Genomic DNA, 24,150 nt, shown 5'->3' with positions numbered 1-24,150 from the left:
ACCATTCGATGCCATGATATGTGTGTTAAGTGATTTCAGGGTGTATAGGGTAGGAATGGCTTAGAGGATGGAAAGGAAGCATGCAAAAGTGGAAGGAATACAAGAAACTGAAGGAACTGCTAAAGCTGTCCAGCCTGACCTCATGGTACTAAATCGACCATAACTTGAGCTACAGAAGTCCAAATGAGATGGTTCCAGTTACGTTGGAATGCTAACATCCGTGGCTTCGTAATGATATTTAGTTTGCTATAACCCCCTGAAGATAGGCAACTCACACGCGTGGATCACGCACACGCGTGACCTGGCAAAAATCCAATCCACGCTCACGCATGGACGATGCTCACGCGTGACTTTGCCACGTGCTGGACGTATTAAAAATTGCTGGGGGAAATTTCTGGGCTGTTTCTGACCCAGTTTTTGACCCAAAAAACACAGATTAGATGCTATAAAGTGGGAGAACCCATCAATTCATTGATACAACATTCATAATTCATAATTTAGGTTTTAGATGTAGTTTTAGAGAGAGAGAGAGAGAGAGAGGCTCTCTCCTCTCTCTTAGGTTTTAGGATTAGGATTTCTTCGTTTTATCAATTCCAGGTTCAATGTTTCGTTACTTTAGTTTTTCTTCTACTTTTATTTGTTCTATTATTTTAGTTTGTTTATTTTCCCAATTTGATTTATGAATTCCATGTTAGATTTGATTTTCTATTTAATGCACTTTGAGGTATTTCAGATTTATGATTGCTTTCTTCTATTTATGATATGATATAAATAATTTGGATTTTTCTCCTTTTGGCTCTGGTTGAGTAATTGGTGACACTTGAGTTGTCAAACTCAGCTGTTGATTGAAAATTGGAATTTTCTTATTGATTTGGATCCCTCTAAAGCTAGTCTTTCCATAGGAGTTTACTAGGACTTGAGGAATCAAGTTGATTAGTCCATTTGACTTTCCTTTATTTAGTAAGGGTTAACTAAGTGGGAGCAATAAACAATTGTCATCACACCAGATAAGGATAACTAGGATGGGATTTCCAGTTCTCATACCTTGCCAAGAGTTTTTCTAATTATTAATTTATTTTTCTTGCCATTTAAATTACCTGTTCAACCTTTCAAAAACCCATAATATACCTTTTTCCATAACCAATAATAAATCATACTTCTCTGCAATTCCTTGAGAGACGACCCGAGATTTAAATACTTCGGTTATCAATTTTATTGGGTTTGCTTAAGTGACAACCAAAACTTTTGTACGAAAGAATTCCCTGTTGGTTTAGAAACTATACTTACAACGTGATTATTTCTATAAAATTCTTTACCAGCTAGAAACTGTTCGTCAAAATGGTGCCGTTGCCGGGGAATTGCAAACGTGTGCCTTATTATTGGTTATTGTAAATATTTGCTTTTTCGTTTCTTTGTTAGTGTTTCTAGTTTTAAGAGTTTATTTTCTTTAATTTTTATTAATTTTTATTTCCCTGACTACTATGAATTCTCACCCCTCTGGTTTTAAGTTTGGTTCCAATATTATTGTAAGGAATGGAAACTATAATGAAAATAGGCATCAAGGTTGGAAGAATCAAAGATGGGAGGAGCCACAAGGATTTGATCAACCCTCTTGGCAACAACCCCCTCCAATGCGCTATAACCAACAACCATTCTGTGATGTATACCAAGACAATAGTTTTGGTGGACCCTTTCCTGACAACCAACCTCCACCAAATTACTATGGTCAAGAGCCATTCCAGGGTGCATACCAAGATAATGAATATGGTGGACCCCTTTGTAGTTACCAACAAGCCCCACCATATGCCTATGACCTCCCTCCACAACATAGGTTTGAACCACCAAACTCACAAGCCCCTACTACCAAACAACCTCATATGATCCTAACCCATATCCACCATATCAACCACCCTATGAGCCATATGAGCCATACATAGATCCACCCCAATTCCAACCCAATTACTCCCAAGAACCACCACCTCCATATATACCATGTCCATATCCATCAACCCAAGAGCACTATGATTCTACTTATGATAGTCAAGCTGGACAAGAGTCAACGGATCGTCTCCAGGAAGCAATAGATCAACTTCACGCAATCATCCGTCAAAAGTTTGGCCCAAGAGACTCATGCATTGAACAAAGCATTCCCACCGATGAGTGTGTTGAGCAACAAGTGGAAAAGATGGAGACTGTTGAACCTCCACATCCTTATCAAGAAGAACCACCTCCGTATCATGAACCCTTCCTCCCAAGTAGTGAACCCCCATATCCACCCCAATCTCCAATGAATGAAACCCTTGGTGTACTTCTTCAAGGGCAAGAAGAGATGGAAAAGAACGTGCTAAATTTTGTGGCTGCCTTGGGTGAGTTAATAAATCAATTAGCTTCCCAACATTTGAACACCCAAAGTACTCCCATGGCTACATGTGGAGAATCTAAAGAAGAGCGTTGCATGAAGGAGACACTAGAAACTCCGGTGGACAATGAGGAACGTGGCTTTGTGTTGGAACAAGTGGAAGAAGCCATAACAGTTACAGAGGAAGAAGTGGTTGAAGATTTAGGAGATGCTGAATCTCCATGAGAATTTAGAATTGTAGAGTACTCCTCCAATAAGATTGAAATTGATGTCAAGAAGGCCAGTGCACAACCTCCATGGCATATTCCTTATGAAGACTTGGATAGGGTAGATCAAGAAGTAAGTTCCCTTAGTGATGAGGATCATGCATCAAATCCTCCTTGTGAGAAATCTACATCCGCAAATGAACTCCTTGAATATGAAGACTCTTTTCTGATTGAGTCTGAGAATGATGTGGAAGCGGAAATTGTTAGAAAAGGGCGGACGGGAGTTGAGTACGCTTTGTCAAGAACGTTGGAGACTTCTCCACCTAGGTTGTCATCTACTCCTTCATTTGAGTGGATAAGGCTTGTCTCTATTCGCCTTACCATTTCACCTGAATATGGTATTCTTGAAACGGATGGCCAACTTAGGAGACTTTGTGGCATTAAGCGTAAGAGAAGGATGTTTAGTGGTTGGAGTTGCAAATCAAGGCTCATCAAGGTTGATACTTCAAGAGATAGATATAAGGGCTCAACTGGTGATAATTTGGTTAGATCTAAAAGAAGAGTTTGGTACTCCATAGAGAATTTAGAGTACTGGACACCCGGATGGAACCATGATGATCAACTTGAAGACGGGTGTAAAATCAAGATTTGGGATCTGGGCATACACGGGGATCCACTTTGGGAGCTCAAAGTTTGTGAAGAACTCCCTCAAGGCTTGGCAAATTCACTTGAGAATGATGACGATTATTGAAAGTCTAAGCATTGGTGGCAGTTTTAGGATGAGTTCAAGCATAAGCCTCCATGACAAGGAGCTCGCCAAATGTCCAACTTAAGGACTTTAACTAAAAGTGCTGGGTGGGAGACAACCCACCATGGTATATTCTTTTCTTTTTGTTCTTAGTCTTATTTTATTTTATTTTTATTCGTGTTCATTCATAATTTCTACATAGTAATCTGCATTCTGCATAAAAAGAATGGGGGGATCGACGCGCAAGCATCAACGACGCGCACGCGTCGAATGTCTGTGCGCAACTACACAGAGAGTTGTGCAAGAGACGCGCGGGAGGGGTGCGTGGCGCACAAGCCACCCCACGCGTACGCATCCCTACAAAAAGTTCAACCAACGCGTAAGCGTCAGCGATGCGTACGCGTGGGAATGAAAATCGGCGTAAAAGCGTGCTGAACAGAGAGTTGTGATGGTCTAGCACTGGCACTGTGCTAGAGACACAAAATCATCCCACGCGTATGCGTCCCTGACGCGTCCACATCAATTCGCTAATAGACCTCCCACGCGTATGCGTGGGCGACGCTTACACGTCAAACTGCCAACTCAGTTTTCACGCGTACGCGTGATGCACGCGTACGCGTCGCGCCCCGTTTCTAAATTCTTACCTTTTTCTTCTATCATTTCTCCTCCTTTCTTACTTTCTACTTCTTTATCTCTTTAACCTCTCATCTTTCTTCACCTTCATTCTATTTTACTTAATTTATTTACATACTTTCATTCATTGCATTTTAATTTTGTGCATATTTTTATTTTCTTTTCTAAATTTATTATTTTTCCATTGGTATTAAATTTTCTTATTTAACTGTTACATCTTCTCTTGAATTATCCTGGTGCTTCATGACTTGTTTTATTCTAATTGAGCAGTATTATTTAAATCAATGCTAATCTTTTATGATACTTGTACTCCTCTTGCATTGATATGAACTTATACTATCTTTCATTGCCCACACTCCTCCCCTTTGTTGCAAATTTTGCACCACTGGTATGCCATGTGCTTCTATTATTTTCTCACTTGCATGTTGTAGCAACCATGTAATTGAAACCCCCATTATTTGGCATTAACCCACCCATACTTTATTTATTTTCTTCTTTTTATTCCTGGGTTACTTTTCTTCTTTTTTCTCTTCTCTCAGGATGGCCACCGAGAGGGAAATGGAAAACCTTTACATGGACAACAAACAAGTTTCATCTGCACAATCTTTGGAGAAAGAGTATCAGTTGGAGCAACCCGTCTACTTGCGCATCTCAGCATGCACCGAGGACGATGCAATCTTTAAGTGTGGGAGGTCGATACCAATCTCCATGGGTTAGTTATTTTCATTCCAACACCAATGTCTTATTTTCTTTATATTTTATTGTTGCATTTACATGTTTGATTGCATATTTTCTTGATTTTGTGCATATTTTACCACTACTTGGTTGAAGTAATATTTTCTTTTTCAAGAAACTTTTTATAGCATTTCACTAATTTGAATCAAAACTTTTATTGAACTTGTTTGAAGAAATATTATATTAGAACATGGTTTAGAGCTCGAACACATAAAACTTGTGAGATTTTGAGCCTAATTGATTTGTTGCATTTTATCAACCAACATTTATTTTGGTGTGTGTTGTTCTCTCTAAAATTGTGATTTTTGTCTTGCTTAATTCTATATTTCCATGGTTTGATGTACGCATGCACTTATATGATTGAGGCCTTTGTTTCACTGAGCTTACATACCCATATGGCCTTACCTTTCATTATCCCTTGCAAACCAATTTTGAGCCTATTTTACCCCTTTATTCTTTACTTTAGCTCATCACTAACTCTAAGCGGAAAATAATAATGTCCTTAATTTGAATCCTTGGTTAGCTTAGACTAGTGAGAGTGCTTATGATTTAAGTGTGAGAAAGTTGGGTTTGGAAACATTTGGTTTAAGAATTAGGTGTTATATATCTTTATGAAAATGTGAAAGAAATGTTTATTACATGTTCATGCATTCAATAATTTAATCATATGCATTGAGAAAAACAATATATATATATAATAAAAATAAAAAAAGAGAAAAAGAAAAGAAAAAGAGCAAACAATAAAAAGGGGACAAAATGCCCCAAAGTAAATGGTGAAAGCAATGCATATATACTGTACTCGAAATTAGGATGCATGAATATGTGGAAAACATGGTTAATGGATAGTTAGATGTTGTATTATGATTACATGGATTGTCTCAAGTTAGGTGGGAAACGTTTAAGTTAATTATGGATTCAGGTTTTAGTCCACTTGACCAAATACAATCCTATCTTGACCCTAACCCCATTACAAACCTTAAAAGACCTCTTGAATTGTGTATTTGTGCATCAAATTAGTGTTGATTGGTAGAAGAAGAGCAAGCCTTAGAAAGCAAGATTAGTAGAGAATTGAGAGATCGAACCTTAAACACCTGAGCAATTAAAGTGCATACACTTCCAGTGAGGGTTCGATGCTCGATTCTTTGTTCCCGGCTTTCACGAGCTATTTTCTTTTACAAGTTTACTTGTACCTTATTTTATGATTTGAATTAGTGAAATCCATTTCATGTCTGTTCTTGGAAGATTTATTTACTTTGACAAAGTAGGTAGAAACATTTTGCATGTAGTTGCATTCACATAGATAGGTTGCATTTCATACATTCTTTCCTTTTCACTCTTTTACTTCTCTTGAGTTTAGCATGAGGACATGCTAATGTTTAAGTGTGGGGAGGTTGATAAACCCCATTTTTAGGGATTTATCATGTGCTTAATCTATTAAATTTTATCCATTATTCTCACACTTATTCATACAATTCGCATGTTTTACGTTTTCCTTCCTAATTTTGTGCTATAATTGAAAACATGCTTCTTTGGCCTTATATCTGCTAATATTAATCCTCTCTTATTACCATTCGATGCTGTGATATGTGTGTTAAGTGATTTCAAGGTTTATAGGGTAGGAATGGCTTAGAGGATGGAAAGGAAGCATGCAAAATTGGAAGGAATACAAGAAACTGAAGGAACTGGTAAAGCTGTCCAGCCTGACCTCTTGGTACTAAATTGACCATAACTTGAGCTACAGAAGTCCAAATGAATTGGTTTTAGTTGTGTTGGAAAGCTAACATCTGGGGCTTCACAACGATATATAATTTTCTATAACCCCCTGAAGATAGGCAAGCGCACGCGTGGATCACGCGCACGGGTGACCTGGCAAAAATCCAATCCATGCTCACGCGTGGACGATGCTCACGCGTGACTTTGCCACGTGCTGGACGTATCAGAAATCACTAGGGGCAATTTCTGGGCTGTTTCTGACCCAGTTTTCGGCCCAGAAAACACAGATTAGAGGCTATAAAGTGGAAGAACCCATCAATTCATTGATACAACATTCATAATTCATAATTTAGGTTTTAGATGTAGTTTTAGAGAGAGAGGCTCTCTCCTCTCTCTTAGGTTTTAAGATTAGGATTTCTTCGTTTTATCAATTCCAGGTTCAATGTTCCTTTACTTTAGTTTCTCTTCTACTTTTATTTGTTCTATTACTTTAGTTTGTTTATTTTCCCAATTTGATTTATGAATTCCATGTTAGATTTGATTTTCTATTTAATACACTTTGAGGTATTTCAGATTTATGATTGCTTTCTTCTATTTATGATATGATATAAATAATTTAGATTTTTCTCCTTTTGGCTCTAGTTGAGTAATTGGTGACACTTGAGTTGTCAAACTCAGCTGTTGATTGAAAATTGGAATTTGCTTATTGATTTTGATCCCTCTAAAGCTTCTCTTTCCATAGGAGTTTACTAGGACATGAGGAATCAAGTTGATTAGTCCACTTGACTTTCCTTTATTTAGTAAGGGTTAACTAAGTGGGAGCAATAAATAATTCTCATCACACCAGATAAGGATAACTAGGATGGGATTTCCAGTTCTCATACCTTGCCAAGAGTTTTTCTAATTATTAATTTGTTTTTCTTGCCATTTAAATTACCTATTCAACCTTTCAAAAACCCATAATATACCTTTTTCCATAACCAATAATAAATCATACTTCCCTGCAATTCCTTGAGAGACGACCCGAGGTTTAAATACTTCGGTTATCAATTTTATTGGGTTTGCTTAAGTGACAACCAAAACTTTTGTACGAAAGGATTCTCTGTTGGTTTAGAAACTATACTTACAACGTGATTATTTCTATAAAATTCTTTACCAGCTAGAAACCATTCGTCAAAATGGTGCCGTTGCTGGGGAATTGCAAACGTGTGCCTTATTATTGGTTATTGTAAATATTTGCTTTTTCGTTTCTTTGTTAGTGTTTCTAGTTTTAAGAGTTTATTTTCTTTAATTTTTATTAATTTTTATTTCCCTGACTACTATGAATTCTCACCCCTCTAGTTTTAAGTTTGGTTCCAATGTTATTGAAAATAGACATCAAGGTTGGAAGAATCAAAGATGGGAGGAGCCACAAGGATTTGATCAACCCTCTATGCAACAACCCTCTCCACTCCGCTATAACCAACAACCATTCTGTGATGTATACCAAGATAATAGTTATGGTGGACCCTTTCGTGACAACCAACCTCCACCAAATTACTATGGTCAAGAGCCATTCCAGGGTGCATACCAAGATGATGAATATGGTGGACCCCCTTGTAGTTACCAACAAGCCCCACCATATGCCTATGACCTCCCTCCACAACCTAGGTTTGAACCACCAAACTCACAAGCCCCTACTACCAAACAACCTCATATGATCCTAACCCATATCCACCATATCAACCACCCTATGAGCCATATAAGCCATACATAGATCCACCCCAATTTCAACCCAATTACTCCCAAGAACCACCACCTCCATATATACCATGTCCATATCCATCAACCCAAGAGCACTATGATTCTACTTATGATAGTCAAGCTGGACAAGAGTCAATGGATCGTCTCCAGGAAGCAATAGATCAACTTCACGCAACCATCCGTCAAAGGTTTGGCCCAAGAGACTCATGCAATGAACAAAGCATTCCCACGGATGAGTGTGTTGAGCAACAAGTGGAAAAGATGGAGAGTGTTGAACCGCCACATCCTTATCAAGAAGAACTACCTCCGTATCATGAATCCTTCCTCCCAAGTAATTAACCCTCATATCCACCCCAATCTCCAATGAATGAAACCCTTAGTGTACTTCTTCAAGGGCAAGAAGAGATGGAAAAGAACATGCTAAATTTTGTGGTTTCCTTGGGCGAGTTAATAAATCAATTAGCTTTCCAGTATTTGAACACCCAAAGTACTCCCATGGCTACATGTGGAGAATCTAAAGAAGAGCGTAGCATGAAGGAGACACTTGATGATCGGACTCTTGACGGTTTAGAATTTATCTAATGGAGTCTCGTTATAAAGTATAGTTTCCAAACCAATCAATAATCCTCTCAATCAAAAATATTGGTTGTCACAAGTAACAAACCCCAATGAATTTACGACCGAAGTATTTAGACTCCGGGTCGTCTTCCTAGGATACAACGGAGTGCTTGCGTATTGGCTATGATGGGGTAAAAAGAGAGGGGTTTAGTTTGATTAGAGGGGTAATAAAATAAAAAGACAAGAAAAGTTAATTGAGCAAATAATTAAAGAAAGCAAGTAATAAAGAGAGACATTCATGGCAATGGATTGAGATCATAAGCTTTCTATCCTAGTCATGCATGACTAATTCATCTTATTTAGTTAACTCACTGATGAGCGGATATTTTATACGCTTTTTGGGGTTAATTTCATATAGTTTTTGGTATGTTTTAGTTAGTTTTTAGTCTATTTCCATTAGTTTTTAGGAAAAATCCATATTTCTGGACTTTACTATGAGTTGTGTGTTTTTCTGTAATTTCAGGTATTTTTCTGGCTGAAATTGAAGGAGCTGAGCAAAAATCTGATTCAGGCTGAAAAAGGACTGCTGATGCTGTTGGATTCTGACCTCCCTGCACTCAAAGTGGATTTTCTGAAGCTACAGAACTCGAAATGGCATGCTTCCAATTGCGTTGGAAAGTAGACATCCAGGGCTTTCCAGCAATATATAATAGTTCATACTTTGCACAAGGATAGATGACATAAACTGGCGTTCAACGCCAGTTCTCTGCCCAATTCTGGCGTCCAGCGCCAGAAAAGGATCAAAAACTGGAGTTGAACGCCCAAACTGGCACAAAAACTGGCGTTCAACTCCACAAATGGCCTCTGCACGTGGATTGCTTAATTCTCAGCCCCAGCATACACCAAGTGGGCCCCAGAAGTGGGCCTCTGCATCATCCATCATAATCTACTCATTTTTTGTAAACCTAGGCTACTAGTTTAGTATTTAAACAACTTTTAGAGACTTATTTTGTATCTCATAACATTTTAGATCAAACCCTTGTATTCTCTGATGGCATGAGTCTCTAAACCCCATTGTTGGGGGTGAGGAGCTCTGCTGTGTCTCGATGAATTAATGCAAGTATTTCTGTTTTCCATTCAAACACGCTTGTTCCTATCTAAGATGTTCATTCGCGCTTAACTGTGATGAAGGTGATGATCTGTGACATTCATCACTTTCCTCAAATCATGAACGTGTGCCTGACAACCACCTCCGTTCTATATCCGATTGAATGAGTATCTCTGAGATCTCTTAATCAGAATCTCCGTGGTATAAGCTAGAACTGATGGCGGCATTCATGAGAATCCGGAAAGTCTAAACCTTGTCTGTGGTATTCCGAGTAGGATTCAAGGATTGAACGACTGTGACAAGCTTTAAACTCCTGAAGGCTGGGCGTTAGTGACAGATGCAAAAGGATAGTAAATCCTATTCCAACCGGATCAAGAACCAACCGGTGATTAGCCGTGCTGTGACAGAGTGCGTGAGCGTAGTTTTCACTGGAAGGATGGAAGGTAGCCATTGACAACGGTGATCCACCAACACACAGCTTGCCATAGGAGGACGTGCGTGCGTGAATCAGAAGATAGAGGAAAGCAGAGATTCAGAAGACAAAGCATCTCCAAAACTCCAACATATTCTCCATTACTGCACAACAAGTAACCTTTAATTTATGCTCTCTTGGTTATTCGCAATTCAACTGATAAACATAATTGACTTCCTGACTAAGATTTACAAGATAACCATAGATTGCTTCAAACCAACAATCTCCGTGGGATTCGACCCTTACTCACGTAAGGTATTACTTGGACGACCCAGTGCACTTGCTGGTTAGTGGTACGCGTTGTGAAAAGTGTGATTCACAATTCGTGCACCAAGTTTTTGGCGCCGTTGCCGGGGATTGTTCGTGTTTGAATAACAGACGGTTTATTTTGTTGCTTAGATTAGGAAAAATTTCTTGTTTGTTTAGAGTCTCTTATTATTGTCGTGTTAAAAATTTCAGAATCCTTATTTTCTTTTTAAAATAGTTTTCAAAAATAATTTCTCTATTAAATCCTGTGCCAAACTTTAAGTTTGGTGTTTTCTTGTTGATTTTCCTTAAAATTTTCGAAAATTTATGCTGGTTTTCTAAAAATTTTAAGTTTGGTGTTCTTCCTTTGTGTTTTTGTGTCTTGTGAATCTTCAAAGTGTTCTTGAGTTTTCCTTCTGTCTTAATCTTAAAATTTTTAAGTTTGGTGTTCCTTGGTGTTTTCCATCCAAAATTTTCAAAAACAAGGAGCATTAGATCTAAAAATTTTAAATCTTGTGCTATCTTATTGTTTTTCTCTTTCCTCTTAAAAATCAAAAATATATTTTCTCTCTATTTTAAAAGCAAATTTTCAAAATCTATTTCTAAAATTCAGATTTTTATTTCAAAATTTAAAACCTTTTTCAAAAATCATCATATCCTTTTCAAAATCTTCTAACCACTTTTTCTCTCCTCACTTTTTTTTTTCGAAAATCTTTCACTCATTTTTATTTATTTTATTTTGATTTATTTTATTTTCGAAATAAATTAATAAATAAATAAATAAAAATATTTTTTCTATTTTACATCATCTCCCTTTCTCCATCATGGACCTAAGCGGAAATGAACAGTCCAAGAGGACTCTGGGGTCATATTCTAACCCCTCTACTGCTTCATATGGGAGTAGTATCTGCATACCCTCCATTGGAGTCAGCAGTTTTGAGTTGAATCCTCAGCTCATTATCATGGTGCAGCAAAGTTGCCAGTATTCCGGTCTTCCACAGGAAGAACCTACAGAGTTTCTGGCACAGTTTTTACAAATTGCTGACACAGTACATGATAAAGAAATAGATCAGGATGTCTACAGACTATTACTGTTTCCATTTGCTGTAAAAGATCAAGCTAAGAGGTGGTTAAATAACCAACCTAAGGCCAGCATAAGGACATGGAAACAGCTGACAGAAAAATATATTTCCCTCCAAAAAAGATGACACAGCTAAGGCTGGACATCCAAGGCTTTAAACAAGAAGATAATGAATCTCTTTATGATGCCTGGGAGAGATACAGAGAGATGCTATGAAAATGCCCCTCTGAAATGTTTTCAGAGTGGGTTCAGTTAGACATCTTCTACTATGGGCTTGCAGAAGGAGCTCAGATGTCTCTAGATTACTCAGCTGGTGGGTCTATCCACATGAGAAAGACAATTGAAGAGGCTCAAGAGCTCATTGATACAGTTGCCAGGAATCAGCATCTGTACTTAAGCAGCAACCCTTCCATGAATGAAGAGGTTAAAATAGTAACTGCTGAATTCAGTCCTGTGAAACAAACTGCTGAATTCAATCAGCAATTGGACTTTCTGACAAAGCAGCTAGCCGAATTTAAAGACAGGTTACAAGAGACAAGGATGGCTAATATATATATGGACGAACAGTTTAAGCAAACAAAGCAGCAGCTGTCAAGGCAAATAGCAGAAGAATGCCAAGCAGTTCAACTAAGAAGTGGGAAAGCATTAAATACCCCACCTCAAGGCAGCAAAAAGCTAAGAAATGAGCAAACCACCCAAAATTCACCTGAGGACAGTAAGAGCCCAGGGAAAAATAATTCTGGCGCTAAAACGCCAGAAAATTGGTGGAAGGCTGGCGCTGAACGCCCAGACCATGGCCAAAACAGGCGTTCAACGCCAGAAACAAAGCAGGACTGGCGTTCAACGCCAGAAATGGGCAAGGATCTGGCGTTGAACACCCAAAATGGGTAGGATCTGGCGCTGAACGCCCAAAATGGGCACAATTCTGGCGTTCAAACGCCAGGAACAGACAAGGAGTTGGCTTTTCACGTCACTCCAGCTTCTAACTCTGGCACTCAAGTGCCAGTGAGGGATCAGACACACACAAATGCTGATAACAACCCCTCTAAAAAGGCTTCTTCAACCACTTCCGTAGGCAATAAACCTGCAGCAACTAAGGTTGAAGAATATAAAGCCAAGATACCTTATCCTCAAAAACTCCAGAAAGAGGAGCAGGATAAGCAATTTGCTCGCTTTGCAGATTATCTCAGGACTCTTGAAATAAAGATTCCATTTACAGAAACACTTGAGCAAATACCTTCATATGCCAAGTTCATGAAAGAGATCTTGAGTCATAAGAAGGATTGGAGAGAAACAGAAAGAGTTCTCCTCACTGAAGAATGTAGTGCAGTCATTCTGAAGAGCTTTCCTGAAAAGCTTAAAGACCCTGGGAGCTTTCTGATACCATGCATATTAGAAGATAATTGCACCAAGACAGCTTTATGCGATCTTGGGGCAAGCATCAACCTAATACCTGCATCCACTATCAGGAAGCTTGGCTTAACTGAAGAAGTTAAACCAACCCGGATATGTCTCCAACTTGCTGATGGTTCCACTAAATACCCATCAGGCGTGATTGAGGACATGATTGTCAGAGTTGGGCCATTCGCCTTTCCCACTGACTTTGTTGTGCTGGAAATAGAGGAGCACAAGAGTGCTACTCTCATTCTAGGAAGACCCTTCCTAGCAACTGGATGATCCCTCATTGACGTCCAACAGGGGGAAATAACCCTAAGAGTCAACGATGATGAGTTCAAGTTGAACGCTGTCAAAGCCATGCAACATCCAGACACATCAACAGACTGCATGAAAGTTGATCTTATTGACTCTTTGGTAGAAGAGATCAACATGGCTGAGAGTCTCGAATCAGAGTTGGAAGACATCTTTAAAGATGTTCAGCCTGATTTGGAGGATTCAGGGGACATGAAAGAGCCTCTGAACTTTCTTCTGAAAGAGGAAAAACCTCCTAAACCCGAGCTCAAGCCATTACCACCATCCTTGAAATATGCATTTCTGGGAGAAGGTGACACTTTTCCAGTGATCATAAGCTCTGCTTTAAATTCACAGGAAGAGGAAGCACTTATTCAAGTGCTAAGGACACACAAGACAGCTCTTGGGTGGTCCATAGGTGACCTTAAGGGCATAAGCCCAGCTAGATGCATGCACAAAATCTTATTGGAGGATAATGCCAAACCAGTGGTTCAACCACAGAGGCGGCTAAATCCAGTCATGAAAGAAGTGGTGCAGAAAGAGGTCACCAAATTACTAGAGGCTGGGATTATTTATCCTATTTCTGATAGCCCCTGGGTGAGCCCTGTTCAAGTCGTCCCAAAAAAGGGAGGCATGACAGTGATTCATAATGAAAAAAATAAACTGGTTCCTACAAGAACAGTTACGGGGTGGCGCATGTGTATTGACTACAGAAGGCTCAATACAGCCACCAGAAAGGATCATTTTCCTTTGCCATTCATAGACCATATGCTAGAAAGACTAGCAGGTCATGATTATTACTGCTTTTTGGATGGCTACTCAGGCTATAACCAGATTGCAGTAGATCCCCAAGATCAAGAGAAAACAGCATTCACATGTCCATCTGGAGTGTTTGCTTATAGAAGGATGCCATTTGGGCTATGTAATGCGCCTGCAACCTTCCAGAGATGCATGCTCTCTATTTTCTCTGATATGGTGGAAAAATTTCTGGAAGTCTTCATGGATGACTTCTCAGTATATGGAGACTCATTCAGCTCCTGTCTTGATCACCTGAAACTTGTTCTGAAAAGATGCCAAGAGACCAACCTAGTTTTAAACTGGGAAAAGTGTCACTTCATGGTGACTGAAGGAATTGTTCTTGGGCATAAAATCTCAAACAAGGGAATAGAGGTGGATCAAGCAAAAATAGAGGTAATTGAAAAATTACCACCACCTGCCAATGTTAAGGCAATCAGAAGCTTTCTGGGGCATGCAGGATTCTATAGGAGGTTTATAAAGGATTTTTCAAAAATCGCAAAACCTCTAAGCAATCTGATAGCTGCTGACACGCCATTTGTGTTTGACACAGAGTGCCTGCAGGCGTTTGAAACGCTGAAAGCTAAGCTGGTCACAGCACCAGTCATTTCTGCACCAGACTGGATGTTACCATTTGAGCTAATGTGTGATGCCAGTGATCATGCCATTGGTGCAGTATTGGGACAGAGGCATGACAAGCTTCTGCATGTCATTTATTATGCCAGTCGCGTTCTAAATGATGCCCAGAAAAATTACACAACCACAGAAAAAGAATTACTTGTAGTGGTTTACGCTATTGACAAGTTCAGATCATACTTAGTAGGATCAAAAGTGATTGTGTATACTGACCATGCTCCTCTTAAATATCTACTCACAAAGCAGGATTCAAAACCCAGGCTCATCAGATGGGTATTGCTTCTGCAAGAGTTTGATATAGAAATAAGAGACAGAAAAGGGACAGAGAACCAAGTGGTTGATCATCTGTCCCGGATAGAGCCAGTGGAAGGGACGTCCCTCCCCTTTCTTGAGATCTCTGAAACGTTTCCTGATGAGCATTTATTTGCCATTCAGGAAGCACCATTGTTTGTCGATATTGCAACCTATAAAGCTGCAAGGTTCATACCCAAGGAGTACAACAGGATACAGAAGAAGAAATTAATTACTGATGCAAAGTACTACTTGTGGGATGAACCTTATCTCTTTAAGAGATGTGCAGACGGATTATCCGTAGGTGTGTACCTAGAGAAGAAGTACGGAGGATCCTGTGGCATTTCCACGGATCTCAATATGGAGGCCATTTTGGAGGTGAGCGAACAGCCACCAAGGTCCTTCAATGTGGCTTTTATTGGCCCACACTTTATAAAGATTCGCGAGAGTTTGTACGTAACTATGACAGTTGCCAAAGAGTTGGTAATCTGCCTCATGGTTACGCCATGCCTCAACAAGGAATCTTGGAAATTGAGTTGTTTGACGTATGGGGAATTGACTTCATGGGACCTTTCCCACCATCATACTCAAACACTTATATTCTGGTGGCAGTTGACTATGTGTCAAAATGGGTTGAGGCTATTGCCACACCCACCAATGACACTAAAACAGTGCTGAAGTTCCTCCAGAAATATATCTTTAGCAGGTTTGGTGTCCCTAGAGTACTAATCAGTGATTGGGGCACTCACTTCTGCAATAAACAGCTTTACTCTGCCATGGTTCGGTATGGAATTTGCCACAAGGTGGCCACTCCATATCATCCACAAACCAATGGGCAGGCTGAGGTCTCTAACAGAGAATTAAAGAGAATCCTGAAACGGACAGTAAATACCCATAGAAAGGATTAGGCACGGAGCTTGGATGATGCTCTGTGGGCTTACAGAACAGCATTCAAGACCCCTATAGGGACCTCTCCATACCAACTCGTGTATGGTAAGGCATGTCACCTGCCCGTGGAACTAGAACATAAGGCCTACTGGGCAACCAGATTCCTAAACTTTGATGCCAAATTAGCAGGAGAAAAACAATTGCTCCAGCTAAATGAGCTAGAGGAATTCAGATTCACAGCTTTTGAAAATGCCAAGCTTTATAAAGAAAAATAAAAAAAATGGCATGACAGAAAGCTGTCATCTAGAATCTTTGAACCAGGACAGAAGGTCCTGTTGTTTAACTCTAGACTCAGGCTATTCCTCGGGAAACTGAAATCCCGGTGGAAGGGACCATACGTGATTACAAGTGTATCACCATATGGTTATGTGGAGCTTCAAGATATTGATTCTGATAAGAAGTTCATTGTCAATGGACAGAGAATCAAGCATTATCTTGAAGGAAACATTGAGCAAGAATGCTCAAGGCTGAAGCTAGATTAAAAGCTCAGCAAGGTCCAGCTAAAGACAATAAAGAAGCGCTTGCTGGGAGGCAACCCAGCCATGGGGCAACAATCCTCTAAGCATTTTGCCCTATTTCTATTTTTATTCTTATTTGTTTATATAGAGTTCATTGGCAACAAGGTAAAGAATCATTTACAAAAGACCTCGGCACACAAAACAGAGAAAAAGAGCTCACTGGCAAGAAAACGCCAGTAAAAGTATATTTTGGGCGTTGAACGCCAGTAATGGTAGCAATTTGGGCGTTCAACGCCAGAAAGGGGCACCCACTGGGCGTTGAACGCCAGTAATGGCAGCAGCTGGGCGTTGAACGCCCAGGAGAGCAGCAATTGGGCGCTGAACGCCCAAAACAGGCAGTGTTTGGGTGTTCAAACGCCAGGACAGCAGGGAGGAGCCAAATTCATTTTTTTTTCCACACGTATTTCCATTTTAATTTCAAATTTTATGTTTCAATGCATGATTTTTACATGAACATGTTAAGAACCCTGATTTCTAAAATCCTTAATTTCTAAAAATCCCTCTTTCCAAATTCAATCCAAACTCTTTTCAAAACTTTTCTGAAAACAAATCTATCTTTTTCACTCAAAAATCTTTTTAACTAATCCATATCTTTTTCAAATCTCCATATTATCTTTTTCAAAATTCAGATTTATCTTTTTCAAAAATCTATCATATCTTTTCAATATTAAACTATATCTTCTATCTTATCTTTTTCAACTCATTCTTTTTATCTTATCTTCTCCAATTTTTCGAAAACCCACCCCCCATCCCTTTAAATTTGGGCTCGGCCTCCCTCCTCCTCCATCAACAATTGCACCTAGCTCTCCTTCTATCCCTCTCCTTTCTTTTCTTTTGCTTGAGGACAAGCAAACCTCTAAGTTTGGTGTGTTTATCCGAGATCACTAAGATCATGGCTCCTAAAGGAAAACAACCCACTCCAAGAGGCAAGAAAGAGAGCGTTCCAAAACCACTTTGGAATCAAGGGAAGTTCTTATCTAAAGAACATTCAGACCATTATCTTAAAGTAATGGGTCTGAGATCAGTGATCCCGGAAGTTAGATTCGATCTGAAAGAAGATGAATATCCGGAGATCCAGGAGCAAATTCGAATCAGGAACTGGGAAGTCCTAGCTAATCCTGAAACGAAAGTAGGAAGGAACATGGTCCAGGAGTTCTATGCTAATATGTGGTAGACTGACAAGCAAAAACTATCTGGAACTGCCTTCTATGAATTTCGGACCATGGTCAGAGGGAAGATTGTTCATACCACCCCTGACAAGATCAGAGAGATCTTAAAGCTACCTCAGCTAAAGGATGATCCAGACTCCTTCAACAGGAGGATGATGAGAGCAGACATTAACATGGATAAGATTCTAGAGGACATATGTATCCCTGTAGCCAGTGGACCACCAACACAAAGGGTGTCCCAAATCAACTCAAGAGAGAGGATCTCAAACCAGTCGCCAGAGGATGGCTGGACTTCATTGGGCGTTCTCTGTTGCCTGCTAGCAACCGTTCTGAAGTCACAGTTAAAAGAGCAGTGATGATCCATTGCATCATGATGGGAAAGGAAGTGGAGGTTCATCAACTGATTTCAACTGAACTCTACAAAATTGCTAACAAAAATTCTAAAGAGGCCAGGTTGGCTTATCCAAGCGTGATTTCTCTGCTCTGCAAGGACGCTGGAGTGAGGATGGGAATAACTGAGTATATCCCAATTGAGAAGCCAATCACCAAAGCATCAATGGAAAAACAACAAGCACAGGAGGATCCCATCAAGAAGAGAGCACAGGAATTCCTCCCAGAGATCCCTCAATCTGAATACTGGGAGTATCTTGAGACGTCTGTTACCAAGATACGGGAAGCCATGGAGCAAATAATAAAAGAACAGAAGGAACATAGTCAAATGCTGACCTATATGTTTAAAGAACAAGAGGAGCAAGGGCGTGACTTAAGGGAATTAAAGCGCCAAAAGTCTTCTCTTGTAGGACCAAGCACCCCAAGGATCAGAGGAACCCCCGTTCCCCCAGAATAAAGGTTGTTAATTTCCAATTTCCGCCTTAACTCTGTGACAGTGTCCTTATAGAAGTTTACCTTAGGAGTCATTGATGAGCGGATAATTTATACGCTTTTTGACAGTGTTTTTAGTATGTTTTTAGTAGGATCTAGTTACTTTTAGGGATGTTTTTAATAGATTTTGTGTTAAATTCACATTTCTGGACTTTACTATGAGTTTGTGTGTTTTTCTGTGATTTCAGGTATTTTCTGGCTGAAATTGAGGGACTTGAGCAGAAATCAGATTCAGAGGTTGAAAAAGGACTGTTGATGCTGTTGGATTCTGACCTCCCTGCACACAAAGTGGATTTTCTGGAGCTACAGAACTCGAAATGGCGCGCTTCCAATTGCGTTGGAAAGTAGACATCCAGGGCTTTCCAGAAATATATAATAGTCCATACTTTGGCCAAGAATTGACGACGTAAACTGGCGTTCAACGCCAGCCTTCTGCTCAAATCTGGCGTCCAGCGCCAGAAAAGGATCCAAAACCAGAGTTGAACGCCCAAACTGGCACAGAAACTGGCGTTCAACTCCACAAATGGCCTCTGCACGTGCAAAACTTAAGCTCAGCCCAAACACACACCAAGTGGGCCCCGGAAGTGGATTTATACATCAAATACTTACTCATGTAAACCCTAGTAGCTAGTTTATTATAAATAGGACCTCTTACTATTGTATTAGGCATCTTTGGATTACCTTATGATCCTTTGATCACGTTTTAGGGGGCTGGCCATCTCGGCCATGCCTGGACCTTTCACTTATGTATTTTCATACGGTAGAGTTTCTACACTCCATAGATTAAGGTGTGGAGCTCTGCTGTTCCTCAAAGATTAATGCAAAGTACTACTGTTTTCTATTCAATTCTTCTTATTTCGCTTCTAAGATATCCATTCGCACCCAAGAACGTGATGAAGGTGATGATTATGTGTGACGCTCATCATCCTTCTCCCTTATGAACGCGTGTCTGACAAACACTTCTGTTCTACATGAAATAAGCTAGAATGAGTATCTCTTAGATCTCCTAACCAGAATCTTCGTGGCGTAAGCTAGAATGATGGCGGCATTCAAGAGAATCCAGAAAGTCTAAACCTTGTCTGTGGTATTCCGAGTAGGATTCAATGATTGAATGACTGTGACGAGCTTCAAACTCGCGATTGTTGGGCGTTAGTGACAGACGCAAAAGGAGGGTGAATCCTATTCCAGCATGATCGAGAACCGACAGATGAATAGCCGTGCCGTGACAGGGTGCGTGAGCATATTATTCACTGAGAGGAGGGGATGTAGCCACTGACAACGGTGATGCCCTTGCATAAAGCCAGCCATGGAAAGGAGTAAGACTGATTGGATGAAGATAGCAGGAAAGCAGAGATTCAGAGGAACGAATGCATCTCCATACGCTTATCTGAAATTCTCACCAATGATTTACATAAGTACCTCTATCCCTATTCTATTATTTATAATTCGAAAACCACATAACTGTTTTATATCCGCCTGACTGAGATTTACAAGGTGACCATAGCTTGCTTCATACCAACAATCTCCGTGGGATTCGACCCTTACTCACGTAAGGTATTACTTGGACGACCCAGTGCACTTGCTGGTTAGTTGTATCGAAGTTGTGACAGACTGTAAAACTAGATCAGAGTATCTGGCCTAAGAAGCCATTACCAGAGATCACAATTTCGTACACCAAGTTTTTGGCGCCGTTGCCGGGGATTGTTCGAGTTTGGACAACTGACGGTTCATCTTGTTGCTCAGATTAGGTAATTTTCTTTTTATTTTATTTTCAAAAATTTTTTCAAAAATATTTCTAAAATTTTCTCATCTGTTTTCGAAAAAAAAAATAATAACAATATTTTCAAAAAAAAAAATATGTTTTCAAAAATAAATTATTCTATGGTTTCAGAATTTTTAAGAATGAATTCTAGCGCTTCATGAAGCATGTTGAAGCCTGGCTGGCTGTAAAGCCATGTCTCAATCCTTATACCCAAGAGAAGAGCTTCTTTATCTTTCTTAGCCAATTGGCTGTTGAATGTAAGGAATGTCAGGCGTGTCATGTCTGAGTTACATACTAAAGCTTGGCTGGCTATTGAGCCATGCCTGACCCTTTGATTGGAGCTTTAGAGCATAAGATTCCTGGAATTCATATTGAAAATTTTGGAATCCTTATTTTTCTTTTCCAAAATAGTTTTTCAAAAATATAAAATAAAAATCCAAAAAAAAAATTAGAAAATCATAAAAATCAAAAATATTTTTGTGTTTCCTGTTTGAGTCTTGAGTCATGTTATAAGTTTGGTGTCACTTGCATATGCATCTTGCATTTTTCGAAAATTTCATGCATTCATAGTGCTCTTCATGATCTTCAAGTTGTTCTTGGTAAGTCTTCTTGTTTGATCTTGATGATTTTTTGTTTTGTGTCTTTTCATGTTTATCATATGCATTCTTGAATTCTTAGTGCGTAAGCATTAAAGAATTCTAAGTTTGGTGTCTTGCATGTTTTCTTTGCATTAAAAATTTTTCAAAAATATGTTCTTGATATTCATCTTGACATTCAAAGTGTTCTTGGTGTTCATCTTGACATTCATAGCATTCTTGCATGCATCACATGTTTTGATCTAAAAATTTCATGCATTGCATAATTTTCATGTTTTTCATAAAAATTTTAAAAATCAAAAAATATCTTTCCTTTTTTTTTCTCTCATCAAATTCGAAAATTTGGATTGACTTTTTCAAAAATTTTTAAAATCAAGTTGTTTCTTATGAGTCAAATCAAATTTTCAATTTGAAAATCTTATCTTTTTCAAAATCTTTTTCAAAATTCAAAATCTTTTTCAAAATTCATGATTATTTTCGAAAATTCCAAAAAAATAATTTTCAAAAACCTTTTTCTTATTTTATATCATAATTTTCGAAAATAACATAATCAATTAAAGTTTTGATTCAAAAATTTGAAGTTTGTTACTTGCTTGTTAAGAAAGATTCAAACTTTAAGTTCTAGAATCATATCTTGTGATTTCTTATGAATCAAGTCATTAATTGTGATTTTAAAAATCAAATCTTTTTTAAAAACTAATTTCTATCATATCTTTTCAAAAAAATATCTTCTTATCTTATCTTTTTCAAAATTTGATTTCAAAATATCTTCTCTAACTTCCCAACTTCTTATCTTTTCAAATTTATTTCAACTAACTAACTAACTTTTTGTTTGTTTCTTAACTTTTTCAAAACTACCTAACTAACTCTCTCTCTCTAATTTTCGAAAATATCTTCCCCCTTTTTCAAAAATTTCTTTTTTATTAACTAATTATTTTTAATTTTTTTTTTAAGAAAAAAAAAAGATCTCTATTATTATTATTTTTCTGTGCCTTCTTCTTTGTCATATGAGCAGGAGCAAGGACAAGAATATTCTTGTTGAAGCAGATCCAGAACCTGAAAGGACTCTGAATTACAACTAACCAGTAAGCACCTGTTAGGAATTTTCAAACAAGAAGAGGAGATGGCAGCCGAAAATAATAATAATGTAAGGAAGATGCTTGGTGACTTCACTTCACCTAATTCCAATTTACATGGAAGAAGCATCTCCATTCCTGCCATTGGAGCAAACAACTTTGAGCTGAAACCTCAATTAGTTTCTCTGATGCAGCAGAACTGCAAGTTTCATGGACTTCCATCTGAAGATCCCTTTCAGTTCTTAACTGAATTCTTGCAGATATGTGATACTGTTAAGACTAATGGAGTAGATCCTGAAGTCTACAGGCTCAAGCTTTTCCCTTTTGCTATAAGAGACAGAGCTAGATTATGGTTGGATTCTCAACCCAAAGACAGCCTGAACTCTTGGGATAAGCTAGTCACGGCTTTCTTAGCCAAGTACTTTCCTCCTCAAAAGCTGAGCAAGCTTAGAGCTGATGTTCAAACCTTCAGACAGAAAGAAGGTGAATCCCTCTATGAAGCTTGGGAAAGATACAAACAGTTGATCAAAAAGTGTCCTTCTGACATGCTTTCAGAATGGACCATCCTGGATATATTCTATGATGGTTTATCTGAGCTATCAAAGATGTCACTGGACACTTCTGCAGGTGGATCCATTCACCTAAAGAAAACGCCTGCAGAAGCTCAAGAACTCATTGACATGGTTGCTAATAACCAGTTCATGTACACTTCTGAAAGGAATCCTATGAGTAATGGGACGCCTATGAAGAAGGGAGTTCTTGAAGTTGATACTCTGAATGCCATATTGGCTCAGAATAAAATATTGACTCAGCAAGTCAATATGATCTCTCAGAGTCTGCATGGAATGCAAGCTGCATCCAACAGTACTCAAGAGGCATCTTCTGAAGAAGAAGCTTATGATCCTGAGAACCCTGCAATAGCAGAGGTAAATTACTTAGGTGAACCTTATGGAAACACCTATAACTCAACATGGAGAAATCATCCAAATTTCTCATGGAAGGATCAAAAGCCCCAACAAGGCTTTAATAATGGTGGAAGAAACAGGTTTAACAATAATAAACCTTTTCCATCATCCACTCAGCAACAGACAGAGAACACTGAACAAAATGCTTCTAATTTAACAAATCTAGTCTCTGATCTATCCAAGGCCACTGTGAGTTTCATGAATGAAACAAGGTCTTCCATTAGAAATCTGGAAGCACAAGTGGGCCAGCTGAGTAAAAGGATCACTGAAATCCCTCCTAGTACTCTCCCAAGCAATACAGAAGAGAATCCAAAAGGAGAGTGCAAGGCCATTGACATAAGCGCCATGGCCGAACCTGTAAGGGAAGGAGAGGACGTGAATTCCAAGGAGGAAGACCTCCTGGGACGTCTAGTGATCAATAAGGAGCTTCCCTCTGAGGAACCAAAGGACTCTGAGGCTCATCTAGAGACCATAGAGATTCCATTGAACCTCCTTATGCCCTTCATGAGCTCTAATGAGTATTCCTCTTCTGAAGAGAATGAGGATGTTACTGAAGAACAAACTGCCAAGTTTCTTGGTGCAATCATGAAGCTGAATGCCAAATTATTTGGCATTGATGCTTGGGAAGTTGAACCTCCCTTGTTCATCAATGAACTAAGTGATCTGGATCAACTGACATTGCCTCAGAAGAGACAGGATCCTGGAAAGTTCATAATACCCTGTACCATAGGCACCATGATCTTTAAGGCTCTGTGTGACCTTGGTTCAGGAATAAACCTCATGCCCCTCTCTGTAATAGAGAAACTGGGAATCTATGGGGTGCAAGCTGCTAAAATCTCACTAGAGATGGCAGACAGCTCAATAAAACAGGCTTATGGACAAGTAGAGGATGTATTAGTAAAGGTTGAGGGCCTTTACATCCCTGCTGATTTCATAGTCCTGGATACTGGAAAGGAAGAGGATGAATCCATCATCCTAGGAAGACCTTTCCTGGCCACAGCAAGAGCTGTGATTGATGTTGACAGAGGTGAAATAGTCCTTCAATGGAATGAGAACTCCCTTGTGTTTAAAACTCAAGGATCTCCCTCTGCAACCATGGAGAGGAAGCAGAAAAAGCTTCTCTCAAAGCAGAGTCAACCAGAGCCCCCACAGTCAAACTCTAAGTTTGGTGTTGGGAGGCCACAACCAAACTCTAAGTTTGGTGTTGAACTCCCATATCCA

At 39.1% G+C, this 24,150-nt stretch overlaps 1 non-coding gene across 1 annotated transcript; it reads right to left on the bottom strand.

Moving 5' to 3' along the window:
• Positions 1-22,407: 22,407 nt before the first annotated feature.
• LOC148547629 (small nucleolar RNA R71) lies at positions 22,408-22,515 on the bottom strand. The gene has a single exon (XR_015897553.1). It is a non-coding gene; the product is annotated as a small nucleolar RNA R71 (small nucleolar RNA).
• Between the last annotated feature and the right edge of the window lie 1,635 nt (positions 22,516-24,150).

This window comes from Arachis ipaensis, chromosome B8 (assembly GCF_059453495.1).
Source record: "Arachis ipaensis isolate K30076 ecotype BB chromosome B8, ASM5945349v1, whole genome shotgun sequence".
Taxonomy (NCBI): domain Eukaryota; kingdom Viridiplantae; phylum Streptophyta; class Magnoliopsida; order Fabales; family Fabaceae; genus Arachis; species Arachis ipaensis.
This window is presented reverse-complemented; position numbering and strand designations above follow the sequence as displayed.